We start from the raw sequence: 13149 nt of genomic DNA on the forward strand, positions 1-13149 counted from the left end.
TAGGACCCCAGACCCCTTTTGGAGCCCCCCCGATCCCTTTTTAAGGCGCTCCCACCCCTTTTTAGGGACCCCAGACCCCTTTTGGAGGACCCCAGACCCCTTTTTGAGGACCCTCCGATCCCTTTTTAGGACTCTCCCACCCCTATTTGGGACCCCAGACCCCTTTTTGAGGTGCTCCGATCCCTTTTTGAGGTGCTCCGATCCTTTTTTTGGGACCCCAGACCCCTTTTTCGGGTGCTCCGATCCCTTTTCAGGACCCCAGACCCCTTTTTAGGGACCCCAGACCCCTTTTTAGGACCTTCCCACCCCTTTTTATGAACCCCAGACCCCTTTTCAGGACCCCAGACCCCTTTTTGAGCGCCCCCGATCCCTTTTTGAGGCGCTCCCACCCCTTTTTAGGGACCCCAGACCCCTTTTGGAGGACCCCAGACCCCTTTTTGAGGTGCTCCGATCCCTTTTTGAGGTGCTCCGATCCGTTTTAAGGGACCCCAGACCCCTTTTTAGGACTCTCCCACCCCTTTTTAGGGACCCCAGACTCCTTTTTAGGATCCTTCCACTGCTTTTAGGGATCCTCTCACCCCTTTTTGAGGACCCCAGACCCCTTTTTGAGCCCCTCTGATCCCTTTTCTGGGACCCCAGACCCCTTTTTCGGGTGCTACGATCCCTTTTTAGGACCTTCCCACCCCTTTTTAGGACCCCAGACCCCTTTTTGAGGACCTCAGACCCCTTTTGAGGACCCCAGACCCTTTTTCAGGACCCCAGACCCCTTTTGGAGCCCCTCCGATCCCTTCTTGAGGCGCTCCCACCCCTTTTTAGGGACCCCAGACCCCTTTTGGAGGACCCCAGACCCCTTTTCAGGACCCCAGACCCCTTTTTGAGGACCCTCCGATCCCTTTTTAGGACTCTCCCACCCCTATTTGGGACCCCAGACCCCTTTTTAGGGACCCCAGACCCCTTTTTGAATTGCTCCGATCCTTTTTTTGGGACCCCAGACCCCTTTTTAGGACTCTCCCACCCCTTTTTAGGGACCCCAGACCCCTTTTGAGGACCCCAGACCCCTTTTTAGGGACCCCAGACCCCTTTTTAGGACCCTTCCACCCCTTTTGGAGGACCCCAGACCCCTTTTCAGGACCCCAGACCCCTTTTGGAGCCCCTCCGATCCCTTCTTGAGGTGCTCCCACCCCTTTTTAGGGACCCCAGACCCCTTTTTCGGGTGCTCTGATCCCTTTTTGGGACCCCAGACCCCTTTTCAGGACCCCAGACCCCTTTTTGAGCGCCCCCGATCCCTTTTTGAGGCGCTCCCACCCCTTTTTTGGGACCCCAGACCCATTTTTAGGGACCCCAGACCCCTTTTCAGGACCCCAGACCCCTTTTGGAGCGCCCCCGATCCCTTTTTAAGGCGCTCCCACCCCTTTTTCAGGACCCCAGACCCCTTTTCAGGACCCTTCCACCCCTTTTTCAGGACCCCAGACCCCTTTTCAGGACCCTCCCACCCCTTTTTCAGGACCCCAGACCCCTTTTTGAGGACCCCAGACCCCTTTTCAGGACCCCAGACCCCTTTTCAGGACCCTTCCACCCCTTTTTAGGGACCCCAGACCCCTTTTCAGGACCCCAGACCCCTTTTGAAGCCCCTCCGATCCCTTTTAGGGACCCGTTTATTGCCGCCCCGCCCCCTCCTCACTCCGGGGGGGGGTCTCCCCTCAATCCTCCGCATCCCGGGGGGGTTCGGGGGGTGCCCAGAGGGCCCTGATGGCGGCGGCCCCCCCGTCCCAGCGCCTCCGCAGCTCCTCCGAGTCGCGGCTCAGGCGCTTGCGGAGCTTCCGAGCGAAGGCGGCGCCGCGGGCGCGGAGATCGGCAGCGCTCAGCTCCAGCAGCGCCCGCGCCTCCGCCCCGTACTCGGCCGCGCGGCCCCGCGCCTCGTCCCGCAGCTCCCGCAGCTCCCGCAACGCCTTCCTGGGGGAAAAAACCGGGATTTTGGGTCATTTTGGGGAGTTTAGAATCCCTAAGGTCGCGTTTCTGGGGGAAAAAACCGGGATTTTGGGTCATTTTGGGGTCCTTCAATCCCTAAGGTTGCGTTTCTGGGGGAAAAAACCGGGATTTTGGGTCATTTTGGGGAGTTTAGAATCCCTACGGAGTCCCTATGGGTTTTCCTATAGAATCCCTGAATCCCTAAGGTCGCGTTTCTGGGGGAAAAACCCGGGATTTTGGGTCATTTTGGGGAGTTTAGAATCCCTAAGGTCGCGTTTCTGGGGGAAAAAACCGGGAATTTGGGTCATTTTGGGGGTCCTTCAATCCCTAAGGTTGCGTTTCTGGGGGAAAAAACCGGGATTTTGGGTCATTTTGGGGGTCCTTCAATCCCTAAGGTCGCGTTCCTGGGGCAAAAAACCGGGATTTTGGGTGATTTTGGGGGTCCTTCAATCCCTAAGGTCGCGTTTCTGGGGGAAAAAACCGGGATTTTGGGTCATGTTGGGGAGTTTAGAATCCCTAAGGTCGCGTTTCTGGGGGAAAAAACGGGAATTTGGGTCATTTTGGGGAGTTTAGAATCCCTAAGGTTGCGTTTCTGGGGGAAAAAACCGGGATTTTGGGTCATTTTGGGGAGTTTAGAATCCCTAAGGTTGCGTTTCTGGGGGAAAAAACCGGGATTTTGGGTCATTTGGGGGAGTTTAGAATCCCTAAGGTTGCGTTTCTGGGGGAAAAAACCGGGATTTTGGGTCATTTGGGGGAGTTTAGAATCCCTATGGAGTCCCTATGGGTTCCTATAGAGTCGCTGAATCCCTAAGGTTGCGTTTCTGGGGGAAAAAACCGGGATTTTGGGTCATTTTGGGGAGTTTAGAATCCCTATGGAGTCCCTATGGGTTCCTATAGAGTCGCTGAATCCCTAAGGTTGCGTTTCTGGGGGAAAAAACCGGGATTTTGGGTCATTTTGGGGAGTTTAGAATCCCTAAGGTCGCGTTTCTGGGGGAAAAAACCGGGATTTTGGGTCATTTTGGGGGAGTTTAGAATCCCTAAGGTCGCGTTTCTGGGGGAAAAAACCGGGATTTTGGGTCATTTGGGGGAGTTTAGCATTTTGGGGGCTTTCCCCCTCAATTTTTGGGGTTTCCTCCCCTCAATTTTTTTGATTTCCCCCCCCAATTTTTGGGGTTTTCCCCTCAATTTTTGGGGCTTCTCCCTCCCAATTTTCGGGGTTTCTTCCTCCATTTTTGGGGTTTCCTCCCCTCCATTTTGGGGGTTTCCTCCCCCAATTTTTTTGTTTTTCCCCCCTCAATTTTTGGGGTTTTCCCCTCAATTTTTGGGGTTTCTTCCTCCAATTTTTGGGGCGTCCCCCCCTCGATTTTTGGGGTCCCCGCACTCACTGCAGCCGCTGGCCCAGGGGACTCTCCCGCAGCCTCTCGGTCGCGTTTTTGGCCACCCCCTCCAGGGTCCCCAGGAGCCCCCAGAGCTTCGAGGGCAGCGCGGGGGGGGCGGGGGGCGTCGGCGTGAGGGAGGGGTCGTCAGCCCCGCAGCCTGGGGGAGGGGAAGGGGGAGGAAAAAATGGGGATTCACCCCCAAAATCGCCCCAAAATTCCTTCAAAACCCACCCCGCATCCTTGAAAAAAATCCCCCGAAATTCCCCCCAAAATCCCCCCCAAAAATCCCTCAAGATTCTGCCCCCAAATCCCTCAAAATTCCTCCCCAAATCCCCCCCAAATTCGCCGAAAATCCCCCCCCAAATCCCTCAAAAATCCCTCAAAAATCCGCTCCCAAATGCTTCCAAAAATCCCCCGAAATCCCTCAGAAATTCTCTCAAAAAATTCCTCAAAATTCCGCCAATTCCCCCTCAAAATTCCGCCCTCAAATCCCTCAAAAATCGCCCCCAAATCCTCCCAAAATCCCCAAAAAAATCCCTCCAAAAAATCCCTCAGAATTCTGCCAAAAATTCCTCAAAAATCCCTCAAAAATTCGCCGCCAAATCCCTCAAAAAATCCCCCCAAAATCCCTCAAAAAATCCCTCAAAAATCCTCCCAAAATCCTTCAAAAATCCCCCCAAAATCCGTCAAAAAATTCCCCCAACCCCCCCCCAAAATCCTCGAAATTCCGCCAAAAATTCCTCAAAAATCCCTCAAAAATCCGTCAAAAAATCCCTCAAAAAATCCCCAAAAAATTCCTCAAAAATTCCCTAAAAAAACCCTCAAAAAATCCCCCCCAAATCCCTCAAAATTCCTCCAAAATTGCTCCAAATTCCACCCCTAAAATCCCGCCAAAAATTCTCCCAAAATCCCCCTAAAAATCCCTCAAAAAAAACCCCCCAAAATCCCTCAAAAATTCCCTAAAAAATTTCCTAAAAATATCCCTCAAAAAATCCCCCCAAATCCTCTCAAAATTCCCCCAAAAATCCCTCAAAAATCCCTCAAAATTCCACCCCTAAAATACCTCAAAAAATTCCCCCAAAATCTCCCCAAAAATCCCTCAAAAATCCGCCAAAAATGCCTCAAAAATCCCTCAGAATTCCTCCAAAATTCCGCCCAAATCCCTCAAAATTCCCCCAAAAAATCCCTTAAAATCCCTCAAAAAACCGCCCCAAAATCCCTCCAAAAATCCCTCAAAAATCCCAAAAAAATCCCTCAAAATTCCCCTCCCAAATCCTTCAAAAAAATCCCTTAAAATCCATCAAAAAAACCCCAAAATCCCTCAAAAAATTCCGCCAAAAATCCCTCAAAAAATCCTTCAAAATTCCTCCAAAATTCCACCCAAAACCCCTCAAACTTCTCCCCAAAAATCCCGCAAAACCCCCCCAAAAATCCCTCAAAATTCTGCCAAAAATTCCTCAGAAATCCCTCAAAAATCTGCCACCAAATCCCTCAAAAAATTCCCCCCAAATATCCCTCAAAAATCCCCCCAAATATCCCTTAAAAAATCCCTTAAAATCCCTCAAAAAAACCCCCACAATACCCCAAAAAGCCCTCAAATTCCCTCAAAAAATCCCTCAAAAAATCCCTCAGAATTCCTCCAAAATTCCCCCCAAAAATCCCTCAAAAAAACCCCAAAATTCCGCCAAAAATCCCGCAAAAATCCCTCAAAAAATCCCCCCAAAAATCCTCCAAAAAATCCTTCAAAAAATCCCTCAAAATTCCTCCAAAATTCCCCCCAAAAATGCCTCAAAAAAAAACCCAAAATCCCTCAAAATTCCTCCAAAAATCCCCCCCAAAATCCCTCAAAATTCCGCCAAAAATTTCTCAAAAATCCGCCAAAAATACCCTCAAAAATTCCCCCAAAAATCCCCCCAAAAATCCCTCAAAAAATCCCTTAAAATCCCTCAAAAAACCCCCTCAAAATACCAAAAAAAACCCTCAAAAATCCTTCAAAATTCCTCCAAAATTCCACCCAAAACTCCTCAAAATTCCCCCCAAAAATCCCTCAAAAAAACCCCCCAAAAATCCCTCAAAAATCCGCCAAAAATCCCTCCAAAAAATCCCCCCAAAATCCCTCGAGAAAACCCAAAAATACCCAAAAAAATCTCTCAAAATCCCTCAAAAAATCCCTCAAAAAGTCCCTCAAAATCCCCTCAAAATTCCGCCAAAAAATCCCTCAAAAAAAACCCCAAAAAAACCAAAATCCAAAAAAATTCCTCCAAAAATCCCCCCAAAAATCCCTCAAAAATCCGCCAAAAATACCCTCCAAAACCCCCCCCGCAAAATCCCTCCAAAAATCCTTCCAAAAATCCCTTAAAATCCCTCAAAAAACCCCTCAAAATTCCTCCAAAATTTCCCCTCAAAAATCCCTCGAAAAAAACCCCAAAATCCCTCAAAATCCCACCAAAAATCCCTCAAAAAATCCCAAAAAAGTCCCTCAAAATTCCTCCAAAACTGCTCAAAATTCCACCCCTAAAATTCCTCCAAAAATTCCCCCAAAATCCCACCAAAAATCCCTCCAAAAATCCCCCCAAAACCCCCCCAAAAATCCCTCAAAAAAATCCCCCCAAAACCCCTCGAAAAAAACCCAAAATACCCCCAAAAATCCCTCAAAAAATCCCCAAAAAATCCCTCAAAATTCCTCCAAAACTGCTCAAAATTCCACCCCTAAAACTCCTCCAAAAAATCCCCAAAAAATCCGCCAAAAATTCCCCTAAAAATCCCCCAAAAAATCCCCCCCAAATCCCCCCCAAAATCCCTCCCAAAATCCCCCCAAACTGCCCCAAATTCGCCCAAACTCCCCCAATTTGGGGCCGATGACGTCACTCACCTGCCAGCAGCGTCACCGCCACCAGCGCGACCCAGAACTTCATGGTGGCACCTGCGGGTCCCCAAAATGGCCCAAAATGACCCCAAAATGGCCCAAAATGGCCCAAAATGTCCCAAAATATCCCAAATTGTCCCCGATTGTCCCCAAAATGTCCCCCAAAAGCCCCAAATCTCCCCAAATCCCCCCCAAAATCCCTCCAAATCCCCCAAATTCTCCCTAAAATCCCCTCAAAACCCCCAAAAAGCCCCCAAAATCCCCCCAAAAGCCCCAAATTGCCCCAAAATTGCCCCCAAACCCCCAAACTGTCCCGAAAAGACCCCAAAATCCCCCAAAATCCACCCCAAAAGCTCCAAAATCCCCCCAAATCCCCCCAAAAAGCCCCAAATCCCCCCAAATCCCCCCCCAAATCCCTCCAAATCCCCCAAATTCTCCCTAAAATCCCCGCAAATCCCCAAAAAGCCCCCCAAATTGCCCCAAAAGCCCCCAAATCGCCCCAAAATTCCCCCCAAAAACCCCAAAATCCCCCCAAAAACCCCCCAAAAAGCCCCAAATTCCCCCCCAAAAGCCCCAAATTGCCCCAAAATTCCCCCCAAAAACCCCCAAAAAGCCCCAAATCCCCCCCAAAAAGCCCCAAATTGCCCCAAAATCCCCCCAAAAGCCCCCAAAATCCCCCCCCAAAAGCCCCAAATTGCCCCAAAATTCCCCCAAAAACCCCAAAACCCCCCAAAATCCCCCCAAAAGCCCCAAATTGCCCCAAAATCCCCCCAAAAAGCCCCAAATTCCCCCCCAAAAAGCCGCAAATTGCCCCAAAATTCCCCCCCAAAACCCCAACCCCCCCCAAATCCCCCCCAAAAGCCCCAAATTGCCCCAAAATCCCCCCAAAAGCCCCCAAAATCCCCCCCAAAACCTCCCCAAAAGCCCCAAATTGCCCCAAAATCCCCCCAAAAGCCCCAAATTGCCCCAAAATTCCCCCCAAAAACCCCAAAATCCCCCCCAAAACCTCTCCAAAAGCCCCAAATTCCCCCCAAAAAGCCCCAAAATCCCCCCAAATCCCCCCAAAATCCCCCCAAAAGCCCCCAAAATCCCCCCAAAAGCCCCAAATTGCCCCAAAATCCCCCCAAAAAGCCCCAAATTGCCCCCAAATCCCCCCAAATCCCCCCAAAAAGCCCCAAAATTCCCCCAAAAAGCCCCAAATCCCCCCCCAAAATCCCCCAAATTCCCCCCAAAATCCCCCCAAACTCCCCCCAAATCCCCCCAAAAAGCCCCAAAACCCCCCAAAATCCCCCCAAATCCCCCCAAAATCCCCCAAATCCTCCCCAAAGTCCCCTCCCCCCCCCCCTCACCCGCGGGGTCCCTCCGGCTCCCAACCCCCCCCAAAGGGGGGCACCCCTTAAATCCCCCCGGGTGGGGGCGGGGCGGGGGGCGGGGCCCGCTTGACCTTTGCCCTCCCCCCCCGCCCCTCCCCCACCCCCCCCTCACCCCTCCCCCACCCCATGGGGGGGGTGGGGACCCCCCCAAACCTCCCCTCCCCCCTCCCCCACCCCCCTAAATTGGGGTGCGGGGTGGGGGAGGGGCGGTGTCACCCCTCCCCCCCCCCCCTTCCCCCCCTTTTTCCTCTCCCCCCCCGCCCCTCCCCCACCCCCCCGGCCACGCCCCTCCCCCACCCCCCCGGCCACGCCCCTCCCCCACCCCCCCCCGGCCACGCCCCCGCTGGACTTTGGGACACGACGTGGCCGGGGGTGGGGGAGGGGCAAGGTCCAAAGGGGGTGGGGGAGGGGGTGGGGGAGGGGCGTGGCCGGCATCGAAAACCCCCAAAATTGGAGGGATACTGCCCAAAATCGGAGGGAAACGCCCTAAAATCGGAGGGAAAGCCCCCGAAAATTGGGGTGAAAACCTCAAAAATTGGAGTGAAACCCCCCGAAAATTGGTGTGAAACTGCCCAAAAATTGGTGTGAAATCCCCGAAAACTGGGGTGAAACTGCCCAAAAATTGGGGTGAAACTGCCCAAAAATTGGTGTGAAAACCTCCAAAATTGGAGTGAAATCCCCGAAATTGGTGTGAAACTGCCCAAAAATTGGTGTGAAACCCCAACAATTGGAGTGAAACCCCCAAAATTGGTGTGAAAGCCCCCGAAAATTGGGGTGAAACTGCCCAAAAATTGGTGTGAAAAGCTCAAAAATTGGTGTGAAATCCCCGAAAATTGGGGTGAAACCCCCAAAATCGGAGTGAAATCCCCCAAAATTGGTGTGAAATCCCTTAAATTGGAGTGAAACCCACAAAAATTGGTGTGAAACCCCCAAAATTGGTGTGAAATCCCCCGAAAATTGGGGTGAAACCCCCAAAATTGGTGTGAAATCCCCGAAAATTGGAGTGAAACCCCCGAAATTGGGGTGAAACCCCAACAATTGGGGTTGAAACCCCCAAAAATTGGTGTGAAAGCCCCCGAAATTGGTGTGAAACTGCCCAAAAATTGGTGTGAAAACCTCCAAAATTGGAGTGAAATCCCCGAAATTGGGGTGAAACTGCCCAAAAATTGGGGTGAAAACCTCCAAAATTGGGAGTGAAATCCCCGAAAATTGGTGTGAAACTGCCCAAAAATTGGGGTGAAAACCTCCAAAATTGGGAGTGAAATCCCCGAAAATTGGTGTGAAACTGCCCAAAAATTGGTGTGAAAACCCCCGAAAATTGGGGTGAAATCCCCGAAATTGGGGTGAAACCCCAACAATTGGGGTTGAAACCCCCAAAAATTGGTGTGAAACCAGCGAAGATTGGGGTGAAACCCCCCGAAATTGGAGTAAAATCCCCGAAATTGCTGTGAAAACACCAAAATTGGAGTGAAATCCCCCAAAATTGGTGTGAAATCCCTTAAATTGGAGTGAAACCCACAAAAATTGGGGTGAACCCCCCAAAATTGGTGTGAAAGCCCCCGAAAATTGGGGTGAAACCCCCAAAATTGGTGTGAAAGCCCCCGAAAATTGGGGTGAAACCCCCAAAAATTGGTGTGAAAACCTCCAAAATTGGAGTGAAATCCCCGAAAATTGGGATGAAACTGCCCAAAAATTGGGGTGAAAACCTCCAAAATTGGAGTGAAATCCCCGAAAATTGGGGTGAAACTGCCCAAAAATTGGTGTGAAAACCTCCAAAATTGGAGTGAAATCCCCGAAATTGGGGTGAAACTGCCCAAAAATTGGTGTGAAACCCCAACAATTGGAGTGAAACCCCCAAAATTGGTGTGAAAGCCCCCGAAAATTGGTGTGAAACTGCCCAAAAATTGGAGTGAAAACCTCCAAAATTGGAGTGAAATCCCCCAAAATTGGGGTGAAACTGCCCAAAAATTGGGGTGAAACTGCCCAAAAATTGGTGTGAAAACCTCCAAAATTGGAGTGAAATCCCCGAAAATTGAGGTGAAACTGCCCAAAAATTGGGGTGAAACCCCAACAATTGGGGTGAAACCCCCAAAAATTGGTGTGAAAGCCCCCGAAAATTGGGGTGAAACTGCCCAAAAATTGGTGTGAAAACCTCCAAAATTGGAGTGAAATCCCCGAAAATTGGGGTGAAACTGCCCAACAATTGGGGTGAAACCCCCAAAATTGGTGTGAAAGCCCCCGAAAATTGGGGTGAAACTGCCCAAAAATTGGTGTGAAAACCTCCAAAATTGGTGTGAAAGCCCCGAAAATTGGGGTGAAACCCCCGAAAATTGGGGTGAAACCCCCGAAAATTGGGGTGAACCCCCCCGAAATTGGAGTAAAATCCCCGAAATTGGTGTGAAATCCCCGAAATTGGAGTGAAATCCCCGAAATTGGAGTGAAAACCCCAAAATCGGAGTGAAATCCCCAAAATCGGGGTGAAATCCCCAAAATCGGAGTGAAATCCCCAAAAAATTGGTGTGAAATCCCTGAAAATCGGAGTGAACCCCCCGAAAATTGAGGTGAAAACCACGAAAATTGGGGTGAAAACCCTGAAATTGGTGTGAAATCCCCAAAATCGGCGTGAAATCCCCGAAAATCGGAGTGAAATCCCCGAAATTGGGGTGAAATCCCCAAAATTGGGGTGAAACCCCCAAAAATTGGTGTGAAACCCCAAAAATTGGGGTGGAAACCCCAAAAATTGGGGTGGAAACCCTGAAAACTGGTGTGAAAACTCCAACAATTGGGGTGAAACCCCCAAAAATTGGTGTGAAATCCCCAAAATCGGGGTGAACCCCCCCCCAATCTGGGTGAAACCCCCAAAAATTGGTGTGAAACCCCCGAAAATCGGAGTGAAATCCCCAAAATTTGGAGTGAAAACCCCAAAATCCGAGTGAAACCCCCCGAAAATTGGGGTGAAATCCCCCAAATCTGAGTGAAACCCCCAAAAATTGGTGTGAAAACCCCAAATGTGGGTGAAACCCCCCCCAAATCGTTGTGAAACCCCAAAATCGGAGTGAAACCCCCAAAAATTGGTGTGAAACTCCCGAAAATCGGAGTGAAATCCCCAAAATTTGGAGTGAAAACCCCAAAATCCGAGTGAAACCCCCCGAAAATTGGGGTGAAAACCCCAAATGTGGGTGAAACCCCCCCAAAATCGTTGTGAAACCCCAAAATCGGAGTGAAACCCCCCAAAAATGGACGTGAAACCCCCAAATTCAAGTGAACCCCCCCAAAATTGGTGTGAATTTGGGGTGCTCCGGGGGGGTCTCTGGGGGGTTTTGGGGTGACCCCGGAGAGACCCCAAAAATGGGGGTGCCAAATAGGGAGCTATTGGAATCAATGGGGCTGCCAAATCGTGAGCCACAGGAGGCTGCCAAAAAGGGATCTATTCGAGTCAATGGGAGCTGCCAAATACGGAGCCGGAGGGAGATGCCAAATAGGGATCTGATCACGTCAATGGGGCTGCCAAATAGTGAGCCTAAAACCCCCCCAAATTCACCTGAACACCCCCAAAATCCATCGGAACACCCCCAAAATCCATCGGAACCCCCCCAAAATTGGCGTGAACCCCCCAAAATCTGAGTGAAACCCCCCAAAATCTGAGTGAAACCCCCCAAAATCGGAGTGAAACCCCCCAAAATCAGAGTGAAACCCCCCAAAATCTGAGCAAAACCCCCTAAATCTGAGTGAAACCCCCCAAAATCTGAGTGAAACCCCCAAAATCTGAGTGAAACCCTCCAAAATCTGAGCGAAACCCCCAAATTTGAGTGATACCCCCCAAAATCTGAGCGGAAGCCCCAAAATCCGAGTGAAACCCCCAAAAATCTGAGTGCAACCCCCAAAATCCGAGTGAAACCCCCAAAATCAGAGTGAAACCCCCCAAAATCGGAGTGAAACCCCCCAAAATCTGAGTGAAACCCCCCAAAATCCGAGTGAAACCCCCAAAATCTGAGCAAAACCCCCAAAATCTGAGCGAAACCCCCAAAATCGGAGTGAAACCCCCCAAAATCTGAGTGAAACCCCCAAAATCTGAGCAAAACCCCCAAATTTGAGTGAAACCCCCCAAAATCCGAGAGAAACCCACCAAAATCTGAGCGAAACCCCCGAATTTGAGTGAAACCCCCAAATTTGAATGAAACCCCCAAAATCCGAGCGAACCCCCCCCAAATTGATGCAAAACCACCCCAAAATCCAAACCCCCACCCCCAAAATTCCCCCTGAACCCCAAATTTGGGGTTTCTCCCCCCAAAAAAGAGCCGAGACCCCAAAATCCCGAGAGCCGTTCCTTTATTGAGGGGAGGGACCCCCAAATTTCCCCAAATTTTGGCATTTTTGGGGTTTTGGGGTTTTTTTTGGGGGGGGATCCCTCCTGAATTTCTCATTTTGGGGGGTGGGGGGAGGGGTCCGGACTTCCCCTCCCCCCCCCGGAAATGGATCCAGTGTCTGTCGGGGGGGGGGAGGGGATTTTGGGGAATTTTTGGGGAATTTTTGGGGAATTTTTGGGGAATTTTTAGGGGATTTTTGGGGAATTTTTTGGGGATTTTTGGGGATTTTTTAGGGATTTTTGGGGATTTTTGGGGGATTTTTTAGGGAATTTTTGGGGGGAATTTTTTGGGGATTTTTGGGGAAATTTTGGGGGAATTTTTTTGGGAATTTTGGGGGAAATTTTGGGAGGAATTTTTTGGGGGATTTTTTGCTATTTTTGGGAAATTTTGGGTGGGAATTTTGGGGGGGGGGGGAGGGGGCGTCTCCCCCTCCCTTTTCTGTGGGTGGGGGGAGGGGAGGGGGAGCCGCCCCCCCCCAAATTTCCCCAAAATTCCAAAAAAAAAACCTCCCCAAAAATTTGGGGCCTGGAGTGGGGGAGGGGCTGCCGGCAGCTGGGGGGGAGGGGAGGAGGAGGATGAAGGTCAGGATGAGGAGGATGAAGGTCAGGATGAGGAGGATGAAGGTCAGGATGAGGAGGATGAGGAGGATGAAGGTCAGGACGAGGAGGATGAGGAGGATGAAGGTCAGGATGAGGAGGATGAAGGTCAGGACGATGATGATGATGATGATGAAGGTCAGGACGAGGAGGATGAGGAGGACGAAGGTCAGGACAATGATGGTGGTGAGGAGGATGAGGATGATGAGGAAGATGAGGACGATGAAGGTCAGGACGATGATGATGATGAAGGTCAGGACGAGGAGGATGAAGGTCAGGATGATGATGACGATGACGATGAAAATCAGGACGATGAGGATGATGAAGGTCAGGATGATAACGATGACGATGACGATGAGGATGATGATGATGATGATGAAGGTCAGGGTGACGATAACGATAACGACGATGATAACGACGATGATGATGAAGGTCAGGATGATAACGATGATAACGATGATGATAACGATGAGGAAAACGATGATGATAACGACGATGATGATGAGGATGATGAGGATGAGGATGGTGAGGATGATGAGGAGAGGCTCAGCCGATGGTGAGGCCGAAGCCGCAGTGGAACTTGTCCTTGCGGTGGTTCAG

Source organism: Coloeus monedula, assembly GCF_965178545.1.
Source record: "Coloeus monedula genome assembly, chromosome: 35".
Taxonomy (NCBI): Eukaryota; Metazoa; Chordata; class Aves; order Passeriformes; family Corvidae; genus Coloeus; species Coloeus monedula.